Below are 25,886 nucleotides of genomic sequence, written 5' to 3'. Positions count from 1 at the left end.
TGATGACAAGTCATACCTACTTTCTTCGTAAGATACTAAGAACCTGACGTTACTGAATATCACTATTTCCCATCACCTTGAATCTGTTCGACATCCTATCCTAACCCTATCTTCACCAATAGTACTGTTATCCATGGTCACTAACCCACATCTAGGACTTCTCCCGGTCCTTCAGGCCCCAAAACTGCTCACTCTAAGTATACTTTAGGGTCACTATTTCAATGGACTCCCAAACCACAATTCTTGTCTCAGTGGTTACCTTTGTCCACTACAGTCACTGATGCTTTCAGCGTGATCCTTCTACATGTCCATATAAGTATGTCCTTCTACTAATCTTTTGAGTTTCTTCCCATGGCCTTGAGAAATAAGAACAAATACCTTTGGGTTGTGGACCTTACATGATCTGAGCTTTACTAACTCTTCAGATATCGACCACAAATATTAATTCAATTTTCTGCCCCAGTCTTTTGAAAAAAGCCAAAAAATTCCTATTCTTTATTGGTGTTCAATCTTTGTTAATACTTTTCACTCCATCTTCAGTGTTGCTAATAAAATTAATTAAAAAAACATAAATATCTGATAAAATTCTATATATTCTCTTTATCATCCCCTATAAATGCTAAGGTAGTTAATTTACCTCCTTTTCAACACCTTGTACCCATCTCTAGAAAAGAGTATTCAAATAAAATGTATGTATTTTTAAATACCCGGTAGGGGCAAAGATCTATATTAAATGCACCTTGACTTTTATTTTTCTTTAGGTTCTTTTCTCCTACCAGACGTACATAGATTTTTACAACTCTTCTTCAGTTTTATGGGGAGAGAAATTTTGTTATAGTTGTAAACTCTAGAAATGTAAAATGGGAATCTTCACCTTTCCCTGGGTTAAATGTAGAAACTGTGTAATTTTGATTTTACGTTTTCTATAGATATCAGCCATTGTTGTCACGTATCCTCACATTAAGTAAAAATTTGCCCATAATTGTTCCATGAAATGATGATTCACAAGTATTTTTCATTCTTGAGTAAGGACTGGAAATGTTTTAAAAATCAATAGATGTTTTTACTGTAGGATATCTTAGAACTATTATTATACTGATGTACACTTCAAATTTTCAGAAGTATACAATAATACAGTGTTTCACAAACTTATTTCACCAAATAATTTTATTAATGACAAGTGTTACCTAATATCAAATGAATGTCTAGCAACTATTAGCATGTATCAAATCAACACCAGTTTTGAAAATGCTGATCTAATTTTCATCTTTCTAAACTGTCAGGAGATATTTCCTATACTAATTCAATTAGTGAGTACTATATAAGAAACTATACTTCCACTAGTGACACTCTGGAGTCTCCAAAAAAAACTTAGAATATAAGAAAAGTCCCTAGGTGACTAGGAAAAAAAACACAATACCTGAAATCCTGAGATGTATGATCCACTGTTCTCAGTAGTAGAAATACAGTGATACTTAAAACATGGTCTCTGGCCTTAGTAACTCTGAGTTTAGAATGCATTTTGTACCAATAAGTTGGAGATCACAAGAGAAATTAGTTATATGGATAAATAGGTAATTTTGAGGAATGTGTTCAATCAAGTGTAATGTGTCCTCTAAAACCTCTCATTGCATTATTTTCATGCTAGACAACTTAAAGTAGAAAATTCTTAAATCAACTAAAGCAAGTGTAAAAGAAACTGGCCTTACCTAGAAAAAGGGGCAAGTCGTCTGGATAACTTCCTCTTCAAAGAGAACATCTTCTGCTAAAATCTTTCTCTGGGAGATTTAACTACTTGACAGGAAGTATATTTTTGCACCTATTTGGTTGTCATGTTATCCCGAGTAGAAACTAAGGGCTCTCCTGCATTATTCTATGGAATCCCATAGCCTTTGTTACTGAACCCCAAGACTTGGACTACCAGTCATCTTAGCCTTTGCTTCCTTTGCTTGAAAATGGAATTTTCAAGCCAAAACAGAGAAGATAAACATGCAGAAGGAACTACAAATAAATGGTCCTAATATTATGTGAAAACATATATTTTAGACTTAATTACCTAGATTATATATCTTTGTATAACTAGTCTTAGTAGAAAAGGTAATATTTGCCTCAGAATGCATGTTCTTCCACACCAATACTTTAGATTACTTATCGCTGGGTTTCATTCCCATTCCATTTTCTCTTGAATGATCTCTCTAGATGGAAGTAAAACAACTACAAAAGAGATTAAGTTTTTACAACATACAAAATTAAGTCAATTTTGGTAGGAGGACTTTATTGGGTTTTGTTTTTCCTTTGTTTTTTTTTTAAAGGCAAAATTAATATTACAGTTATTAACTTTTAAAAAAGTTTTTTATTTATTTTTAAGAGAGACAGAGCATGAGTAGGGGAGGGACAAAAAGGGAGGGAGACACAGAACTCAAAACAGACTCCAGGCTCCACGTTGTCAGCACAGAGCCCTACTCTGGGCTCAAACTCACCAAATGGGAGATCATAACCTGAGCCAAAGTTGGACACTTAACTGAATCACCCAGGAGCCCCTACAGTTGCTAACTTTTAAAAAGTTATGGCTTGGGATGTCTGGGTAGCACAGTCGGTTAAGTGTCTGACTCTTGATTTTGGCTTAGGTCATGATCTCACAGTTTGTGGGTTCGAGCCCCATGTCAGGTTCTGCTTTGGCTGAATAGAGCCTGCTTACAATTCTCTCTCTCTCCCTCTCTCTCTGCCCCCCCCCACACTCTGTCCCTCCCTCTCAAAAGAATGAAGTTTAAAAAAAGTCACACTTTTCTTTATTAATAAAACTTACATATAAATTAAGATGCTAATGAAAATTCTTAGAGAAACTGTACATTTTACATTTATTTTGGATAAGCATCAAAAGAGATTCTTGATGCATATTGGTTAAAGCAAAAAGGAAATAAATTTGACAGGAGCAGTCCATATGATAATTTATCTTCTGACATGAACTTCAACTTATAATTATTTGAAATCACAAGAATTATTTTTTCGAGAAACTGTCAGTATACACGTTCATAAACTTTGAAAACAGCAGATGCAGCTAAAGACAGATAACCACACCCAAAATAGAAATCTTGAAAAAAAAACATCCATAGAAGTTGTTATACGTAGGGGCGCCTGGGTGGCCCAGTCTGTTAAGCATCAGACTTCGGCTGAGGTCATGGCCTCTCGGTTTGTGGGTTCGAGACCCATGTCGGGCTTGGTGCTGACAGCTCAGAGCCTGGAGCCTGCTTGGGATTCTGTGTCTCCCTCTCTCTTGGCTCCTCTCCCTCTTGCTTGCTCTCTCTCTCTCTCTCTCTCTCTCTCAAAAATAAACACTAAAAGACTTTTTTTAAAAAAAGAGGTTGTTATATATATTTAATATTCAGTGACTGCTTTTAATGGGCAATCATGTATTATCTAAATACACTATATTCTTATTTTTCCCCATCACTGAAATGCTAAGAGAAGTTTTTAAAAATTGTTTTCACTATATTCTTACTTTAACACTCCAGAGACTTCAATAAAAAAGATATGTGTGGCTCTGTGTAGGGAGATAAATGTCCCAAAATATCCAATGTTATGGTTACAGGAAATCTTCTTAATAACTGAAATCTATGACATGAACTCTAAAATAAAATTTTATATTAAGGCTTAAGTATGGATTCACATGTAATCACCTTCCTTATTAATAATATACTAAAACATAATGCATTTTAATTTACAAAGTACTTTTCTTTTGTACCTACTGGCCTATTACAACTACAGCTCAAAAAGTAATTATTCTTGTAAACAGATCAAAGTATGTCTTAATTCTTCAATACAATTTAATTTAAATGACATACTGTCCTATTTATATAATATAATATTGTCTTTGGCCTATAGCTAGGAGCATGGCTTGAGTTTTAATGAAATTAAGCAAAGCAATACTATATTAGCAAAAGGATTTAAATATACTGTTTTCTTTAATTCCTGTATTTTTCATTCTTTTACGTTTGTATTCTTGGCCCTGAATAATACATTTATAAGCCCATAGCTATTATGATCATATTCATATTGTACAGGGAATAATGCAAGAAAAATTTGAAATGGTGTGTTTAAGAGCCTCACAGGGACATTTATATCTATCTTCTTAGAACTTAAAGCTTATTTTATTTTTTTGTTGCCTCTAGTTTGTAGCAATTCAGCACTATGTGAAGACTCAGCTCTAGGTAGGCAAGTAACCTCAATATCTCATACAAAAGTTAGTCAATTATACATTTTTCATAAAGTGCATTTTAACAGGCCTCATTATAAACAGAAATGCAGTAGTTTGATTTAACTGAAATGTGCAACTTCCTTTATAGAATTTATTTTTTCAGTTCTTGTATCTGAAATAATGGTGAAGCATCTTATATAAAAGTTTTTTTTTTAATTCTTACAGATTTTTGCTTATATGAAAGTATTACAAAGGAAAAAAGCCTCAAGGTCTCAAGTTCCAAAGAGACTATTAAGAGGAAGATGATAATAGTTCGAGGTATTTCCTTATAATTACTCAGATGTTTTGGATACAGTTTGACATGTCCTGATTTCTTTTTCTTATTTCTTAATCTCAAAATTTGAATGCAGCCGGAAATTTAATCTCTTGCTCTCATCTTTCTATCTTATATTTGCTTCTTCCCACTGTCAGAGCCCTTGTATAGTCCTGATGATATCATCCTTTCTATATTGCTTGACATGTTTAGCTGATTATATAGTCTCTAATATCTTGTCCTTCTAAGCCATAATTAACAGAAAATAATTGATATTAAACTATTTTAATTAAATAAATTTCAATTCATTTTGAGCTGCAAACAATCCTTTAAAAATATTAAGTACAATAGAATCCTCTATCTTTTACAAATAAATGTGACACTCCTGGGCTTCTGGTAGGTCTTCAATAAGTACGGAGAAGCCCAAAAATAGGAGAGAAAAAAACAGATCTGCAACAGGATGATGCAATAACATATTTTAGAAAGAAATATTATTAGCAACAATACACATTTTAGAAAGAAAACAGAAGCAAAAATATGTTAAAAAAACAAAACTACAGAAATACCAAAAACTGTAGAAGAGAGATAATAGGAACAACCTACAACATGGCTTTCCCTACCATCTTGGTACTTATGCTAGATACTACCACTGTTTGCCAATACCTAAGTTCCACTCTCCAATCTATTTCTGAGCACACTGGAACATTACAGTTACCTTGATAAGGTATAACATACTCTGCTGAATAAAACATGAGTGACAGTGATATGTAGTACTTGCAGGCAGGAAACATTTAACAAGAAGTAGATAGACATCTACAGATTGTGGAAAAGAAATAAACTTTGGTGTTTCTAAAATATTGATATTTAGGAGTTACTGCAGTCTATATTGGTCAATATAGTACTCTAAAGTCTATTTTTCAGCTCCTGATTAAGAAATACGTATTTTTCATTGTTTTAGCTGTTTGTTTTGAATCTGGGATCTGTGTAAGGCAACAGTAAGACAATATAAAGGCAAAGACATTAAATCTATCAAATGATAAACCTTGGAGAGAGGAAATTGTATACAACTTTCAGTTTCCTATTCCTAAAGTGATAACATCTGACTTAAAAGCTATATGTTATAAATAATCTCAATCATATCCACAAAACCTGAGTTGACCAAACATTCTGTAACTGACATCATCTATCATCATCTCATTTTCATTTGCTTACCCATTTATTACAAGAAAAGCTTGTTAAATTGTGAAATATCATAAAATAGCATGATGTACTTTAGACATCCTCTGATAACTAGCAGTTAAATCAAATCTTGCTTCCAGTACATGAGTCCATCATTTAGTCAAGTATTTTGGAACCCTTTCCATCAATAAGGGTTGAATCAGAAAATCTAACAATTCATTCCTTATACACTTAGATTGAGATTTTATTATAGATACAATTATAAGCATAAAATAAAGTAAGTATTAAAGTAATTAGTAAGTAATAAAGTTAAGAGTTGATTTGGGGTGCCTGGGTAGCTCAGTTGGTTAAGCATCTGACTCTTGATTTCAGCTCAAGTCACAATCTCACAGTTCATGGGTTCAAGCCCTGCACTGGACTCTTCACTGACAGCGTGGAGCCTGCTTGGGATTCTCTGTCTCCCTCTCTCTCTGCCCTCCCCCCCACTCATGTTCTCTCTTTCTCCATCTCTCCCGAAAATTACAAACATTTAAAAAATAAAATAAATTTTTTAAAAAGTTAAAAGTTGATTTATATATTGTTTCCTTAAGACACAAGCATATATAGGCAACATTTTTTTTTTCTTGAGAGCCTGCATGTGTGCATGTGCAAGCAGGAAGGGGCAGAAGAAGAGGGAGAAAGAGAATACTAAGCAGGGTCCATGCTCAGCACAGAGCCTAATGTAGGTAGGGCTCGACCTCACCACTGTGAGATCATGACCTGAGCTAAAATTAAGAGTCAGATGCTTAACCAAATGAACCACCCAGGAACCCCAGCAATATTTTAAAGTTTTAGGGCTTGAAGGTAAGAACTCTGGAGTTGGACTGCCTATTTAAATGGCATAGCACTTCTTATCAACTGTGTGACCTTGGGAAGTATAATTCATACCCTACTTTATGATTTCCTCATACTGCAAATGGGAATAAAGACAGTATCTATTCCATATGGACAGTCTGAGGATTAAATGAACTGAGATAATTGTAATCCCTAAGAGCAGAGTGATTCCTCAATATTTATTAACTACTGATACTGGTAATTTTTGAACAGGAAAAAGATTATGGTAAGAGATGATTCAAAAGGAGGTAAGTCTGAATGGATATTTAATTGTTCAAATTTTTTTTTTCAACGTTTATTTATTTTTGGGACAGAGAGAGACAGAGCATGTTCAAAACTATCCTTTTGTATCATACTATGATACTAGAGAACACAGGTTTTATTATATTCCCATAGAACTGAGGGTCAACTGAAACATCTTATGATCAAAATTTTTCAATATTCAAATTCCATTGGTGCTATTTTTTTTTAATTCTTAAAAAAAATAATAATAAATCTGAAGATCTGGGCATTGAAATTAAAACTACCCCAAATCAACAACCTCCCAATGAACAAAAGTCCAGGATCAAACGACTTCACTGGTGAGTTCTACCAAACATTGAAAGAAAAATTAATACTTTATCTTTCTCAAATTCTTCCAAAAAAAATTAAAGAGGAGGGAACACTCCCAAGCTTATTTTATGAAGCCATCATTACCCAGATACCAAAACCAAACAAGGATACCACAAGAAAAAAATTACAGGCCAATGTCCCTAGTGAATATAAATGTAAAAATCCTCAACAAAATATTAGCAAACTAAATCCAACAATACATTAAAAGAATCCTACACCATGATCAAAAGAGATTTATTTTAGGGATGCAAGAATGGTTTGACATCCATAAAATCAGCCAACTTGATATGCCACATTAACAAAATAAAAAATAAAAGTCCCATGCCTATCTTAATAGATGCAAAAAAGCATCTGACAAAATTCAACAGCCATTTATGAGAAAACTTTCAACAAAGTGGGTATAGGAGAAACATACCTCAACATAATAAAGGCCAATATGACAAACCCATAGCAAACAACATGCTCAATAGTGAAAAGCTTTTCTTCTAAGCTGAGAAACAACACAAAAATGTCCACACTTACCACTTTTGTTCAGCACAGTATTGAAATCCTAGCCATAGTAATTAGGCAAACAAACAAATAAATAAATAAAATCCAAATAGGAAACAAAGAAGTAAAGCAGTAATTATTTGCAGATGACATGATTCTATATGTATAAAACCCTAAAGACTACATCAAAAAAGTCTTAGAATCAATAAATGAATTCAGTAAGTTTTAGGACACAAAATCAATATACAGAAATTCATAGTGTTTCTAAACACTAATAACAAACTACCTGAAAGAGAATTAAGAATACAATCCCAGTTATAATTGCATCAAAAAGAATATCTAGGAATAAATTTAACCAAAAATGTGAAAGACCTTTACACTGAAAACTATTAGACAAAGATGAAATAAAATGAAGAAGAAACAAATATATGGAAAGATATTCCATGCTCATGAATTGGAAGAATAGTTAAAATGTCCATATTCCTCAAAGCAATCTACAAATTTAATGCAATCCCTATAAAAACTCCAATGGCATTTTTCAGAATGAGAACAATCCAAAAGTTCTAAAATTTGTATGGAACCACAGAGACCCAGAATAGCCAAAGTAATCTTGAAAAAGAGAACAAAGCTAGAGGTATATTATGCTCCCTGATTTTACTACATTGCAATCCCACAGTAATCAAAACAGTATGGACTGGCATAAAAACAACATACAAATCAATAGAAGAGAATGGAGAGCCCAGAAATAAACATACATATGTGTGTGTGTGTGTGTGTGTGTGTGTGTGTGTGTGTGTGTGTGTATAGTCAATTACATACACACACATATATATATATATAGTCAATTAATTTACAACAAAAGACACAAGTCTATACAATGAGGAAAGGACAGTCTCTTCAATAAATGGTTCTGGGAAAACCAGTCAGTCATGTACAAGAGAATGAAACTGAGCCACTATTTTACATCATACACAAAAATGAATTCAAAATGAATTAAAGATTTGAATATAAGATTTATGTTCAAATCTTTATAATCCAGATACCAGAAAACGAGAAGAAAACATAAACAGCAAGCTCTGTGGCACCACACTTGGCATTATTTCTTTTGGATCTGACTCTGAAGGCAATGACAATGAAAACAAAAATAAACATATTGGTCTCTATCACACTAAAAAGTTTCTGCACAGCTAAGGAAAGCATCAACAAAATTAAAAGACAACCTTCTGAATGGGAGAAGATATAATATCCATATAGCCATTATCCAATATCATATCATATATCCAATAAGGGGCTAATATCCAAACTATATAAAGAACTCATACAATTCAAAAACAAAACAAACAATCCAATTAAAAACCAGGCACAGGATCTGACATTTTTTTCCAAAGAACACATACAGATGGCCAACAGCCACATAAAAAGATGCTCAACATCACTCATTATCAGGGAAATGCAAATCAAAACAATGAGATATAATTTCACATCTGTCAGAATGGCTATTATCAAAAGTCAAGAAATAACATGTGTTGGCAAAGATGTAGAGAAAAGGGAACACTCATATACTGTTGGTGGGAACATAAACTGGCTCAGCCACTATTGAAAACATGATGGAGATTCCTCAAAATAAATTAAAAACAGAACTACCATATGATCCAGCAATTCTACTTCTGGGCATTTATTCAAAGAAAACGAAAACAAATTAAAAAAAGTAATGCACCCCCACGTTCATTGCAGCATTATTTACATTAGCCAAGATATGGAAATAATTTGCACGCATAAATGGAGGAATGTTGACATGGTATAAACATACCAGGGAACAGTACTCAGCCATAAAAAAGAAGAAAATTTTGTCATCTACAATCACATGGATGGACCCTAAAGGTATTATACTAAATAAGTCAGGCAGGGAAAAACAACTGCCATATGATTTCACATACATGTGAAATCTAAACCAAAGCAAACAAAAATTACAGATACAGAGAAAAGATTGGTGGTTATCAGATGGGAAGAGGGTGGGGGTGGCCTAGGAGAGAAGGTGAGAGGAGTCAATTGTATGGTAACAGATGGTAACAAGACTTATTGTGATCACTTTGTATTCAATGCAAATATCAAATTATGCTATATACCTGAAAATAATGTCATACCAAGTTTACTTCAATTAAAAATTAAATAAAATTACACTTAAGAAGTGTCTATGGAACCAAATGAGTTTTTTTCAACCTCCATTCTTTCCAAGTTCTATTTTAATAGGCTTCAAATACTTTTATTCTTTATCCCTTTCATTATTATAATAACCATTTTCTAAATTAATGCAATCATTATTTTTTCTCAGTATAGAGATTGCATAAAGTACCCTCTTTGTTCCTACAGACACAAAGAAATTGGAAGGAGTATCTGTCCTCAGAGAGCTTAGACATTTAATTAGGCAGAAAGAATGTAAAAACATAATTCTAATACTGCAAGACAATTGTTAGAGCTTAACTCAGGTGGCTGGGTGGCTATCTGACTCTTGATTTCGACTCAGGTCATGATCTCATGGTTCGTGAGATCAAGCCTCAGGTAGGGCCCTGTGCTGACAGCAAGGAGCCTGCTTGGGATTCTCTCTCCCTCTCTCTCTGACCCTTGTTCACTTAAAACATTTTTTAAAAATAGAGACAGATTTACAAAGGAAATCTAGTCATATTTAATGGGTAGCCAAGTAAGACTAGCAAAGGAGGAGAGGCCTAAGCTGTATTTTGGTTGATGAACAGGCACTTCACAGGATAAAGGGTAAACATGGAAGGAAGGGAGTTGAGACAAGTCCTGATTCCTAGTATAAGAAGCAGGGCCACCAGCACAAAAGACCCAGAGCATCTAAAAATCAGCCAGTATTTGTTACAAGGGTTACAACTGGAAAAATGTGGTGGGTGCAGACCTTGAAGGGCCTTGTACCACCATTTAAAAAAACTTAGTGTTTATTCTCTAAATTATGGAGAGCCATTGAATATTTTATTGGATGTAAAGATGTAATCATATTACAGAGATACTGAAATAACAGTATTCGCAGGCTTCAGTATCTAACTGATTAGATACGGAGGGAATGGGAGTCTTCAAAGGCTTGTTGGTTCCTGGCTTGCACTGGGTAGTACTAAATTAGACTCACTATAAAAATAGTGTAGTAAAACAAACAACAGGTTTGCATTTAATGAAAAAACACAATAAAAACCGTTAGACTGTATAATTTGGATTTGTTACAGGCACTAACTACCCTACATCTTTATTCAGGAAAAATATCTGGTTCTGAAAGTTTACCTGATTCATTATATATGTACAAAGGTGGTTTATTTAAAACAAAATAAGGCAGTACTCAAAGCACTTCACCAAATGCAAGAACAACAGTTCAACATCAAATTATTCAGTACTCACCTTAATATGTACTATGTGATAATTGTTACTATAATAGAATCTGCTTTCAACTCTTAATTTTCTAAACAGTTCAAGTCTGACTTTTTGAGGTAATAGGTGAGATGAGACACCATCATAAAATGTAATATAAAATTACCATTCCATTTCCAGGGCATGCTGAATGAATTTATAATAGGCCATGTCTAGGAGTTACTCACAAAAGGCTAGGTATCAGATTTTACAGCTGAAGAAGCTCTAGCAATGTGCCAAAGTTATTCTTAATGTAAGTTATGCAGAAACTATCACAGGTTGGAAAATTCCACTTAGCACAATATAACATACACAGCAACCTAGTAATATAAGAGTAGGGCTTGCTGTAACACACCATTACAGAGAAACTTAGTTCTCAAGAGTCTGCTGTTTGTGTTTCGAGTATAAACCACATGTTCTTTCTTTCTCTTTAATTCTTACAATTTTCTGTAATTCTGAAAGTGTTTCAAAATGTAAATAAATGAACTAGTAGCTTTGAAAGAAATGGAATAAATTTGCCATTTTTGACTTCTTGTCTGTAATTAAAGGAAATGGAAGAAAAAAATGTAGGAGTTAATTTTAAATTCTCTCTACCTTTGCATGTGCTTGAAATTTATATCACATATTTTAAGAATGTATTATTTTCTTAATTTTTTCTACATGACATAAATGATCAAAGTTTCAAATCTAGATATAGAAAATATAGCATTCCAGAATGACCATTTTCAAAACTCATTGAAATTCTTTACACTTCTATATCAATTACACTGTTTAAATATATTCATATACACAAACACGCTCAATAAACAGTTGCAAGAATAATACAAGTAACTTCCATATACCCATCAACCAGAGACCTTCCAATTGTCCCAATACTGTTTTTGTTTTGTAGCAAAAGAATCCAAGCCAGAATCACAATGTGCACTCACTTCATTATGTCTTTCTAGTTTCCCACAATCTGAAATATCTCCTTGGCTCTTTTTTGGCTTTCCTGATCACAAAATTTTTAGCACAAAACAATAATTTGGTAACATATCTATGTGTATTTATGGAGTACCACCATTGATTAGGCTCAGGTTACGCACTGTTGGCCAAATTATCACAAAAATTAGCACATGACACCCATTACTGGTGCTATTAACTTGGTTTACTTATGATAGTGTCTGCCATGTTTCTCCAGTTGTAAAGGGACTTGTTTCCCCAACCCACTGCCACTATAATTAATAAGTGTTTTGTAGCAGGATATTTTGAGACCATGTAAAATCTCACTTTTCATCCTACCCTAACCCAATGCCAGTTTTAGCATCCATTGATATTTCTTGAATGATTTAGTCATTTATATGGTGGTTGGCAAGTGTGATTTTCTTTTTTCTTAAATTGTATTTATTTACCTTAAGAGAGAGAGAATATCCCAAGCAGACACCATGCTCAAATTCACAAACTGTGAGATTATGATCTGAGATGACATCCAGAGTTGGACACTTAACCAACTGAGCCACCTAGGCACCCCTCAAGTGTGATTTTCTAATTTAATCTGTTATTTTACATTTACTAGTTTGTATTCTATAGCAAAGAAGAGATTTTACTCTTCTCTATTTATGATTTTATTTTATTAAATATAAATATATATTTACATTCATATATAAGTATACATACTATATATTTATATAATTATAAGTAAACTTATAATAAATTTATTATTTTATCTTACTAATATCAGTATTTCTATTCTAGAAATCCCTATATTTCTATTTTATTCAATAGATTTAAAAAAAAAAACATTACTAATAGTATTTTTACACTCAAATTGACCTCAGTTTGATAGACTGAAGCTCCCAGAAGCTGACTTCTGTGATCTTTTAAAACGTCACCACGGGAGCCTGGGTGGGCCAATCAGTTGAGCATCTGACTTTGGCTCAAGTCATGATCTCAGGGTTTGTGGGGCTGAGCCCATGTCAGGCTCTGTGCAGATAGCTTGGGGCCTGGAGCCTGCTTGGGATTCTGTGTCTTCCTCTCTCTCTGCCTCTCCCGTGCTCACCCTCTGTCTCTCTCTCAAAATAAATATCTATATATATTTTTTAATCTCTCCACTGTTTTATGAGCAATTCCTTAATTTTCTCACAAAACAAGTTATTCCAGGTTTAAATTATTCTTTCCTGGGGCGCCTGGGTGGCGCAGTCGGTTAAGCGTCCGACTTCAGCCAGGTCACGATCTCGCAGTCCGTGAGTTCGAGCCCCGTGTCAGGCTCTGGGCTGATGGCTCAGAGCCTGGAGCCTGTTTCCGATTCTGTGTCTCCCTCTCTCTCTGCCCCTCCCCCGTTCATGCTCTGTCTCTCTCTGTCGCAAAAATAAATAAACGTTGAAAAAAAAATTTTTAAAAAAAAATAAATAAATTATTCTTTCCTTGCTTTGGTCTTAGAAACTATAACTTCTCAAGGTATTCAGAAACCAAGGTCAAGAGCTCATCTAGGTATGCGAATTGTTATCCCCAGGTACCCTCAGAAGGAGAAGAATGGAAGGGAGGGAGGGAAGAAACTGAAAGAGAGAAGAAGAGAGGCTCTTCTTTTATTTGGATGTATATTCAAGCATATTATTGACATCTTGTGATTACATCCCTGTATATATTACAGGATACATCTCTAAAAGTCATAAAGTTTAGACACACACAGATTTCATATAACACCCAGGACATGATAAAATACCATGGATTGACTCAAAAATGTCTTTTTCAAGTTGATATATTCATGGGAGTATAATTGGTATATCCCCATCATAGTCTCTATTAAAATGTCCAAGTTTAGGGGTGCATCCTACTCTTGATTTCAGCTCAGGTCATGACCTCATGGTTTGTGAGATCAACCCCCACATCAGTCTCAGAGCTGACAGCGAGGAGCTTGCTTGGGATTCTTTCTCTTGTGCTCTCTCTCTGCCCACCCCCCTGCTTGTGCTCTCAAAATAAATAAACTTTAAAATAAAGTAAAATGTCAAAGTTTTAAATTCAGTGTCATATTTCTTAAATCTCCTTTAAACTCAGAAGTTTTGTTTTTTTGTTTTTTTTTTTTTTTATTTAATTTAATCTTTAATAATCAATTATAGAATAAAAAGTTAGTTGTGCTTGACTAAGGTCTTAACCTTCTGCTCAGCTTGACAAACTTTAAACAGGTTTCTTCCTGAGTATATACCTCTGACCTCCCTTTCCTTAGAGAATTTACTTTAGAAAACCTGCTATTGCCAATTTTGTCTCTACCTCTTTGAGATATAAATCTCAGTCTCTTTCCAGGTTTACAACCCAATAATACCTTTCTAAAAACCTGAGAGCCATTCCTTTGAAATGTAATTATCAGGAAGGTAATGCCCCTATCTCCTAGTCTCAGTGGGAGGGAAGCAGTCAATTAAGCACCAATTAGCAACACTTATGGCCTAATCACACTAACCAACTTCCCTGATTACATTCTCCAGTACTTCTCACTAGCTCAGTTTAAGGCTGGAAACTCTCTTATTTCAGCAGAGCTGAGTTCCATCTCTCTCTCCCCCTATTGCAATAGTCTTGAATAAAGTCTCCCTTCGCATTTAACTTGTACTGTGTAATCCTTTCACATTAAATAATCTTGTTCTTTCACATTAAGTAAGCTTGCACTTTCCTCTGGAATCAGCTGTGTGATTCTTTGCATATAGTTTATATCTAGTCCTTCTTAGTTATGACTGAACATTTATGACCTCAAAATTCATACACTGGAGCCCTAACCCCTAATCTGATGGTATTTGGAGGTGGGACCTTTGGGAGGTAATTGAGTTCAGATGAGTTTATGAGGGTGGAGCTCATTTGGATTATTGGCCTTGTAAAAACAGAGCATAGTGCTATCTGCCAAGTGAGGACACAGGAAGGTGGCTGTTTGCAAACCAAGATGAAGGTTCTTCCTTACCATAACCAGGTATGCTGGCATCCTCATGCCTGACTAGTAGCCTCCAGAATTGTGAGAAAGCAGTTTGTTTTTCAAGCCATCCAGTCATTGGTATTTTGTTACAACAGCCTGAGCTAACACACCTGTGTTTTCCATACATCTGAAATTAACTATAAATTCTTAATTATATTCAGATTCAGTTTATTAATAAGAATATTTCAGGGGGTTCCTGGGTGGCTCAGTCAGTTAAGCGTCCGACTTCGGCTCAGGTCATGATCTCACGGTCTGTGAGTTCGAGCCCCACGTCGGGCTCTGTGCTGACAGCTCAGAGCCTGGAGCCTGCTATGGATTCTGTGTCTCCCTCTTTCTCTGCCCCTCCCCCACTTGTGCTCTGTCTCTCTGTCTCTCTCTCTCTCTCAAAAATAAACATTAAAAAAAATTAAAAAAGAATATTTCATAGGTTATTCTATTTACCAATACAGAAGGAACATATTGTGGACTGAATATTTTCCTGCAAAAAATTCACATGCATGAAGCCCTAATCCCTAATGTGACTGTATTTGGAGACAGGGTCCTTCAAGAAGTAATTAAATTTAAGGCTGTAATCCAATAGGACTCATGTCTTTATAAGAGGAAGAGATACCAAGTGTATACACACACAGAGAAAAGGCCTCAGGAGAACAAAGCAAGAAGGTAGCTGTCTGCCAAGGAGAGAATCACATTCAAATCAGAATCACCTAGAGAGGTTTCAGGCCACCTGATGCCCAGGTGGTACCCAGAGCCAATTAAATCAGAGCTCTTGGGCTAGCGTTCAGGCATAAGTACTTTTCATCAGCTGAACTGACTTATAAATCACGTGCCATAATATTCACAGATTAAAGTATATTGTTTAATACACACAATAGGAACCTAGTCAATTCCATCACTCAATGGAATTTCTTGCTCCTGTGCAGGATGGATCCTGGCAATTTGGATAGCTACTAAAAACTTTGTGTAGGGGTGCCTGGGTGACTTGGTAGGTTAAGCGTCTGACCAGCTCAGGGCATGATCTCATGGTCCATGGGTTCGAGCCCGCATTGGGCTCTGTGCTGACAGCTCAGAGACTGGAGCCTGCTTTGGATTCTGAGTCTCCCTATCTCTCTCTCTGCCCCTCTCCCACTTGCATTCTTTCTCTGTCTCTCAGAAATGAATAAAGGTTGCTTTTAATTAAAAAAAATTGTTAAATATAGTACCTTGAAGGTCCTAAGATGGTTATGAAGAAACAAAGTGATAGAATATAAAGCTACAAGAGTATAATACCATCCCTAGGTACTGTGAACAAGTGTAAAGAGGGCTTCTAACCTGCACACCAATTTGCAATAAACATGATTATTTTTAGTACTTTGTTTCCTTCCTTTGTCCCTTCTTCCTTCCTTCCCTCTCTCACATAGTCCTGATTTATTTCCCCCCCATATCTAGTTTACTAGCTATTTCATTTTATTGCTTATTTAGCCTATGTTTATATTCCTGCTTCTCCCTCCCCCGTCAATTTACTGATTTTAATCTGTCTTTTAGCTAGAAAACAAACTAAAATCACACTGGATACTTTTGAGAGCCAACGAGTCTTTCCTATCAATAAATTCCATGATGTTTAATGTTTGACATTATAACTTTTGAATTCTACATGGGGAATATCCTGTTTTGCTGAGTTTTGTATCATTGCAGAATTATTCTACATCATAATCGTGACTTAGAATCTGCTAATCAACTCCTACATTTCTCTCTGCCATCAGGAACCCCACATCTGTTAGCAGCAAACTCTGCTCTATCGTTAACCTCTTCTCTGAATTTTCTCTCTACTTTCTGGCCTTTATTAACAGCTGCTTCTGAGACCACTGGGCTGCAGCACTATCAAAAGGAAGCGGATTTTGCTGTTATCAATTATCAGGGCCAGAAAGAGGAGGTTTGGTGAGGTGGACCAGATGTTTTCTCTGTTCCTCACTAGTGCTTCCAAAACTCCTCTCAGAAACTTCCCTTAGCCACACCTCCTTCAGTAACATCTTGTGATCCACACTTAAACTCATGATTCACATATATAATTACTTTAGTCACCCCTTTGTCATCACAGGTAACGTCACTATTTATGACTCACTTGGGCCACCACCTCCTATCCCTCCCAATTCCTAAAAAATCATCCAAATTTTCGATTGTACTGACCTCGACATTTTTTTCTTCTTCCCAGATTCCATGGTTTATTATACTCAGATTATTGCAAAAACATTCTCAGCAAACTAGTCCCACTCAGTACCACCACTCTTAATTGGTGTACCCCCATCACAGGTGAAGTCAACTACCCTCTTAAAAAAATCACAGTCTCACTGGTTCAATTATTTTTTAATTTTTTTTAATGTTTTTTTATTTCTGAGACAGAGACAGAGCATGAGTGAGGGAGGGGCAGAGAGAGAGGGAGACAGAGAATCTGAAGCAGGCTCCAGGCTCTGAGCTGTCAGCACAGAGCCTGACGTGGGGCTCAAAATCACAATCCGTGATTGTGATCATGACCTGAGCCGAAGTTGGTCACTCAACCGACTGAGCCACCCAGGCGCCCCTCACTGGTTTAACTTTTAAATAAATGATAATGTACCTCAAATGACTAACACTGCCTGCTGCTCTTACTCTGTGCCTTTAGGAAGCTCACTTTCTTATTACATATAAACACTATGTTACCCTTTCTCCTTTACTCATCACAACTCTACCCCAACACATAGCCAATGGCTTTGCAGCCTACTTCACTGAGAAAGTAAGAGATCCTAATATTAAGCCTGGGATCATGGGAACAAATCAAGATCATCCCAAGCAAACCCAGACACAACCTGACTTTTCAGTAGGTTTCTTTAAGTCTTTACTAGGTGAGGTTTTTTTCTCCCCCCCCCCATACTGAGATTCCATTAAAAATAAAGTTGCTTTGCAATTTTTTTTCTACAGATAGTATTCTCTATTAGTGAGCCTAGATCCTCATCAATGGCCCAAGATAGGTCAGTGCTTTGAAAACGTGGTATACAAAATGGAAGAAGAGTTAAGAGCTGTGTTATATATTTGACTCTAATAGTACTGGGTAAATTTGTGTAACTTTCATAATACCTAAGATTTGGTTTTAAAATTGGAAAATTAGTATATTGGTCTCAATGATCATTAAGATTCTGTCAGAGTCTGAGATTTTGTGATTCTCTATATAAAAATCCTATGGAACTCAAAGCAGAAGGGAAGCATAAGTAATGACAACACAATTATGGTTTTAGAAAACTTTGTACATTCATGAGTTAAAAATTTTGCAATTCATAACATAAAAAGATCATTATTATGTAAAAATGATAGAACTTTTGTCATTCTGTGCAGTATCATATAAATGTTCTCCAATAAATTTAATTTCAATAAAATTGTTTCATTGTATTCTTAATTGTGGCCGCTCATAATTTACTTTTACAATACCTTGAGGGAGTGTTGTTTACAATCTGAGAGTACTAGAACTTTTCTGAAAATTTTCATTGTGTGTTTTATACAAGGAAAAAAGTTCCCTTGGAGTATCATATAAATTTAGAAACATAGCCAAATACCCAGATGCTATAAATCCACACATTTTCTTTGCAGTTCTTGAGCTTTATAAATCAAATCTAATCCCCAATGTGTAATATATGCTGTCAGCTATTACTTGCTATTAATAACAGGTGACATTCTTCTTAAAACAAGTATAAGACATTGTATCACATTTGAATGTGACAATTACAAGTCTCTGCAGCTAAATGGAGATGGTAATAGTAATAGTAAATAAAACTTTACAAAATCTAGAAAATTAAAAATGTACTAAAAAGTAGTTTTATTTCTGAGTTGGTACTAAAAGTCATTAACACAATAACTACATTTAGGTGAAAAGTATCCCTGAGTGACTGAAGCAGTGATTTATAACATACATACCTACTGAAATTAGGTTATGAGACCCAATCTTTTATCAAAGGTATTATTTTGCATTACCTAAGAAATATAATTTCTAACATCTCTCAAAAACAAAACAAAACAAAAAACTAAAATCAAATATTAATCCTTAAGCTTAAAGATGCAAGATTAGGTCCTATGGTTTATACTTTGAATATAGGAGGGTTTAAGATTTTTTTTCAAAAACACAAACTTTATTTTGACTATAGTATTTTCTGTCTAAACTTATCCAATAATCACTCGTATCAGTCACACACATACACATTCACATAGACAAATATATTCTTTCCTAATCATAAATCTCTATACCTGTCTATATTGCTTTATTATCCATTTATTTGCTTTTCCCTCTTTAGTAAAATGGCAAAATAGCTCTGTATTAATTTATCATTGCTGTCTTAACCAATTGCCACCCAATGGTGCCTTAAAACTGCACAAATTTATCTTACAGTTCTGGAAGTCAGAATTCTGAAATGGATCTCATTGGACTAAACTCAAGGGGTTTGTTTGTTTGAAGGACTGCATTCCTTCTATTGTTTGGGGAGGAAAAAAACCTTCCCTGGTCTTTTGCAGCTTCTAAAGGTTGTACACATTCCTAAGCTTGTGGCCCCATTCCACCTTCAAACACAGCAAGGGCTAAGTGAGTCTTTTTAACGCTGCACCACTCTGACACTGACCCCTCTGTTTCCGTTTTCCCTATTTTAAGGACTTTTGGGATTACATTTGCCCCATCTGGATAATCTATGATAACTTCCCTATCTGAATTTCAGTTGAGTTAGCCACTGTAATTCCATCTGCAGTCTTCATTCTGCCTTACCATGTGATATGTTCACAGGTTCCAGGAATTAAGATGTGGAAATCTTCGGGGAGCCATTATTCTACCTACCATATCCTCCCACCTTTAAAATATGTATTTTAGTAAAAATATATACATACATATATTTTTTTTTAAATGAAGCCTCTTTAGTCACTGTGGCAGACAAACTCCAAGATGGCCCCCCATGACATCCACAGCCTGGTGTGCAAACCTTGTGAAATTCCCTCCCTTTGAGGGTGGACTAGAGTAGTGTATTGATTCTAACAAATAGAATATGGCAAAAGTGATGAAATGTCATTATAGGATTAGGCTACATAAATTGTGACTACATCTTACTAGCTGTGATGCAAAACAAAACAAAAAAAAAAAAAAAGAAAAAGGTGAGGGAGGCCCATGTGGCAACAGCCAGAAAAGAACTAGAGTTTTGGTAAAACTGTTCTTACTGGACTAAATGCTATCAACCACCATTTAAGTGAGCTTTAGGGACATCATTTCCCAGTCATTCCACAGACACCCTAATGCTGGCCAACTCTTTGATTATAATCTTATGAGAGGCATGGAAGCAAAAAAAAACCAAAAAAAACAACCACCTAATCTGGGCCTGGATTCTTGATCCAAAGTTATTTTGAAATAGTAAGTGTGGGTTATTATAAACCAACTAAATTTTGTGGGAATTTGTTACATAGTAATACATAACGAATACAATCTCCCTTTTTATGCTTCTCAAGCAACAACTAGGTCTTAACATGTTGAACAAATCACAGAAATAATGCAGTGTCATAAAACATGAAAAACACAAGTCTCACCTTGACTTTCGAATTGAAAAAGTTCTTGTAACCAAGGAATGCAAAACGATTCATGTCAAAATATTTCGAAGAAAAGGAAGTATTTGGGAGAAAAGAATTAGCAAAAGCTTTTCACCCACCAAATAAAGTAGTATTGGATACCGTAGCTTGAAGGAAAAGAAAACTTACCAGGGAAAGGATGAGAAAGTAGACTTGGCTGTCTCCCAGAGAGGATCCTTCTTTCTTCTCCACCGAGATCTTGGGAAGACGGCAACAAATAGATTTTCATGGAGAGGAGATTCAGGACTTGAGGTCAGGAAGGACTATTTATGAAAGAATATGCTAGACGTTTCCAGGTAGAACATCAATAATATTCCAATTATTTCCATATACCACAACTGGTTTATCCTTTCATCCACTGATGGACATTTAGGCTGTTTCTACCTTTTTGCTACTGTGAATAGTGCAGTAAAGGTGCGCTGCATAGGAAAGAGAATAATGTCCTGAGGCCGCTCTTCACGTGAAAGACTCCACGAACAGGCAGCTATATTCTCACGAGATGAATTTTAGACACCTCGAATCTGCCAGAAGAAACTGCTGCACCCGAGGAAAATGAGTTGGTGCCTTTGGGTTGCTAAGGCAGGAAACTGTTTTGCCGCCAGGGAACTTTGGTGTCCTGAAACGCTAAGGCTTTGCAGCCCAGGCATGCGCAGTTCATGCCCGCAGTCTAACCTCCAGGGGTCCCTCCAGGGGTCCCTTTCCAGCCGTTTTTAGGCTGGAGCCGTCCCCACAGCTGGCCGGAGCCTCTCAGGCATTGCTCCACCACACTATGACTCTGAGGTGGGGCAAGGTACGCAAAAGCATTGGGGTTTGCGTGATGGGTGGTGTGAGCCAGAAAACTTACAGAGAAGTCTGGGAGGCGTCGCACCAGCAGCACCCAGGTGCTGGCCAGTAGAACCCCAGAAGTCCTGGGAAATGGCTTTCTCTGCAAAGCGTGGGTGCTCTGTAGCACCTGGGGCCTGATTCCGCCGTTCTCAGAGCAATCCCTCAAGATTTGCACCTCCCAGAGCAGCCTCTCCTACCGCTTCATCAGGACCCGAATTTATTCCTCGTACTCACACCGGAAGTTACGGGGCGCACCCTACCGGCTGGAGAAGTTCATTGTCCGCCTTGCCAGGAAACACCTCGCACCACCCTCTGAAACAGCCGGAGCCCTGGCCTGCAGGAGTCACCTACGTTGTTCTTTTTTTTTTTTTCTTTTTTTTTGTCTTTTGAATTTGAACGCCTGTTTCCAATTATTTGGGTATACACCTCAGAGTGGAATTGCTGAGCCGTATGGGAATTTCTTCCTTTCTAATTCTGATGCCTTTGATTTCTTTTTGTTGCCTGATTGATCTGATTGGAACTTCCAGTATTATGTTAAGTACAGCAGGGAAAGTGGGCATCCTTGTATTCTAACTAATCTTAAGGACAAGATTTTATTTTTTCTCTATTGATACACTGTTAGTTGTGAGTTTTTCATAAATGCCCTTTATCATGTTAAGGAAATTCAATTTCTCTGTTGTGAGTGGTTTTATTTTTTTCTTTATTAATTTTTATCATGAAGGGCGGTGGATTTCGTCAAAGTTTTTCCGTGCCAATTGAGATGATCATGCTTGTTTTTTTACCCTTTATCCTCTTAAGCGCTATATTACAATGATTGATTTTCTTATGTTAAACCACCCTTGCATTACTGAGATAAATCGCATTACATCAAAGTGTATAATTCTTTTAATGTGCTTTTGGACTCAGTTTGCTGGTATTTTGTTAAGAATTTTTGCATCTCTATTTATAAGGGATATTAATCTGTACTTTTCTTTCTTGTAATGTATTGCCTTGGTTTGATGTAGGTAATAATATTGGCTTTACAGAATGAGTTAAGCAGTGTTCCTTCCTCTTCTCTTTTGTTGGAAGACTTTGAGATTTTTATTAATTCTACTTTAACATTGGAAGCCATCTGATCCTGGACTGCTGGTCTTTGTTGTTGTTTTTTCCCCCCTTAACGTTTATTATTGAGAGATAGAGAGACACAAGGCGTGAGCGTGGGAGGGGCAGAGAGAGGAGGAGACATAGAATCCGAAGCAGGCTCCAGGCTCTGAGCTTTCAGCACAGAACCAGATGCAGGGCTCAAACCCACAAACCTGGAGATCATGACCTGAGCCAAAGTCGGATGCTCAACCGACTGAGCCACCCAGGCACCCCTGATCTCAGACTGCTTTTTATTGGGAGTTATTATTACTAATTCAATCTCTTGCAGTAGTTTATTCATATTTGTATGTCTTTTTCAGTTAATTTTGGTAAGTTGTATGATTCTTGGAATTTTAAATTTCATCTAGGTTATTTAATTTGTTGCCGTATAATTTTTAATAGTGTTCTCTTAGAATCCTTTTAATCCTGTAAGTTTGGAAGTAATGTCCTCATTTCTTTTTCCTATTTTAATCATCTACATCTTCTCTTTTTTTTAATGCGTCAGTTTACCTGGAAGTTTATCAATTTTTGTTGATCATTTTATTTATTTTTTTTTAATTTTTTTTCAACGTTTATTTATTTTTTTTTCTTTATTTTTGGGACAGAGAGAGACAGAGCATGAACAGGGGAGGGGCAGAGAGAGAGGGAGACACAGAATCGGGGAAGCAGGCTCCAGGGTCTGAGCCATCAGCCCAGAGCCCGACGCGGGCCTCGAACTCCCGGACCGCGAGATAGTGACCTGGCTGAAGTCGGACGCTTAACTGACTGCGCCACCCAGGCGCCCCTGTTGATCATTTTAAAGAAACAAAGTTTCGTTTTGTTCATTCTCTCAATTGTTTTGGCATTATCTATTTCAGTTTTTACCACTATAATCTTTATTATTTCCTTCCTTCTTATAGCTTTAGATTTAGTTTTTCTTTTTCTCATTCTGTAATGTACAAGTTTAGGTCATTGATTTTAGATATTGCTATTTTTTAATATAGGCATTTACTGCCATAAAATTTTGTTTAAACAGCTTTTGCTGCCTCTGATTATTTTTGGTTTTTTGTTTTGTTTTATGTTGTGGTTTTATTTTCATTTATCTTTAAGTGTTTTGTACTTTCCCTTGTGATTTCTTGACACACTCTTTGACTCGGTTGTTTAACTTCCACATGTTTATGAATTTTCCGCGCATTCATTAATTTTCATTTTGTTGTGGATTTTTAGCTTCACTCCATTGTGGTCAATAGAAGATTCTTATTTATAATTTCAATGTTGCAAAGTGTATTGACACTTATTTTGCTGCCTAAAAATGGTCTTTTCTGGGGAATGTTCCATGAAGGATCCTAGTAATCCATCTGGTGGGATGTTTGTTTGATGGTGTGCCACCGGTCCCCTAGACTATCTTAACTTTTCTTCATTCCTTTTCCTTTCTACTCTTCAGACTGGATAATTCTAACTGCCCTCTCTTCAAATTTACTGATTCTTTTTTGCATGCTTCAATCTGCTAATGTTTAACTGCTTTAGGGAGTTTTTCACTTCAGTAATTGTACTATTTTGCTCTAGTTTTTGTTTGGTTTCTTTTCACAGTTTTTCTCTTTATTGATATTCTCTATTTCTTCATACATTATCTCCTGTTTACCTTTAGCTCTTTGCCTGTGGTTTCCTTCAGCTCTTTGAGTATATTTAAAAGAGTGGATTAAATGTCTCTGACCAGTAACAATGTCTGTGCCTCCTCAGGGACAGTTTTATAGATTTCTTCTATGAAAGGGCCATATTTTGTTGTGGCCTTTGCATATTCCATAATATTTTGCTCATAACTGGGCATGCAAATAGTTTACTGTTGTTCTAAAATTCACATTTTTCTCCTTCTTCAGTTTTTCTCCCCCCTTGCTTGTTTTGGGCTGTAGCTGTTTGTTAAGTGACTTTTCTAAACTATTTTTGGAATGTCTATATTCTTTGTGTGGCCTCTGAAGTCTCTGTTCCTTATTTTACATTTAGTTAACATTTTGACTAAGATTTCCTTGAATGCCAGGAGAGAAAGAGAGAACAAGAGACAATAATGAAACAAAAAGAAAAAAAGAAAGGATCTGACAGTAACTGGGGCACTCCTTTAACACTTTAGCTAGGCCATTTACAACTCTGACTTATACTTCACATTGTGTTTTACTATCCCTAGACATCAGCCTGGGTAAAAGTCTAGGATCTTCTCGGGTCTTCTCTGAGTCTGCATCATGCTCTAGGCAAAGGCATGGCTCTCTAAATTCCCTAGAATACACACATTTTTAATATCTTAATTTCCCAAAGAAACTCTCTCCCCAGTTTTTCCTTCAAGGCTTTAGGCTGTTATTTACTTCAAACATAATATTTTACCTTTGGCAACTGAGGGTTGTGTGTCTTACAAGATTTTCCAGCAATGATTCACTGTGTTTGCACCCCAAGTGTGTGCCAAGTTAGTTATAATAGAGATGAATGGCTTGTGTCAGTCTTTAGTAGCTCCCAGACAGATTGGAAGATACAAATACAAACTCTTTGTAGGTGAGATTTGTTCTGCTCTGCTGGGACCAGGCTCCAGCTTCAAGACCACCATCAAGCTGTGAAGGAAGGAAGAGCAGGACAAATAAAAAATGCCACAGGGCTGGGGTGCCTGGGTGGCTCAGTAGGTTGAGCATCCGACTTCAGCTCAGGTAATGATCACACGGTTCATGAGTTCGAGCCCCACATCAGGGTCTGTGCTGACAGTCAGAGCCTGGAGCCTGCTTCAGATTCTGTGTCCCCCTGTATCTCTGCCCTACCCCTGCTTGTTCTCTCTCTCTCTCTCTCTCTCTCTCTCTCTCTCTGTCTTTCAAAAATGAATAAACATAAAAAAATTAAAATTAAAAAAAATGCCACAGAGCTTACTTACCATTTTTAAGTTTCCTTTGCTAGATTAAACATTTCCTTGGTTGCTGGAATCTTTGTTTTTCTGAGTTCTGACAAAGTTAACTCTGGTACTTTTAGCTCCATATTTTGTTGTTTCTGTGTAGGGACCTGCCACTGTAGCTAATTTCTCTGCATTTTTCCTGATGTCCTCCACAAATACTCAGAGTTGTAAGTTGTTATTCAATAATACATAGCAAATACAGTAACTCTAACATTTAGATACATGTATTAGGCATATTATATGTGTCTCTTTTAGATTCAGCACTGCCACCTTCCCAGCCTGTTTCACTTCCCTTCCCACTCCCAAGTCTGCTGTTTTCAGCTGTAGCAATGAGAATCCAAGTTATGGACATACAGCCACTATTTCAGGACTAATGTAGCAGCTAACAAGTGACCACTTATTTGCATGAGCCTTCTGTGAGCCCCTGTGT

The 25,886-nt window shown here is 36.0% G+C and overlaps 1 long non-coding RNA gene across 1 annotated transcript; it reads right to left on the bottom strand.

The window, feature by feature from the left end:
* Positions 1-9,201: 9,201 nt before the first annotated feature.
* LOC121037946 (uncharacterized) lies at positions 9,202-25,049 on the bottom strand. Its single transcript, XR_005794074.1, has 3 exons — positions 25,039-25,049; positions 14,009-14,012; positions 9,202-9,322 (listed from the first exon to the last, which is right to left on the bottom strand). It is a non-coding gene; the product is annotated as an uncharacterized LOC121037946 (long non-coding RNA).
* Positions 25,050-25,886: the final 837 nt, after the last annotated feature.

Source organism: Herpailurus yagouaroundi, unplaced genomic scaffold (genome assembly GCF_014898765.1).
Source record: "Herpailurus yagouaroundi ecotype Mexico unplaced genomic scaffold, PumYag 164, whole genome shotgun sequence".
NCBI classification, from domain to species: domain Eukaryota; kingdom Metazoa; phylum Chordata; class Mammalia; order Carnivora; family Felidae; genus Herpailurus; species Herpailurus yagouaroundi.
Note: the sequence above shows the minus strand (reverse complement) of the source record. Positions and strands in the feature narration are given on the sequence as shown.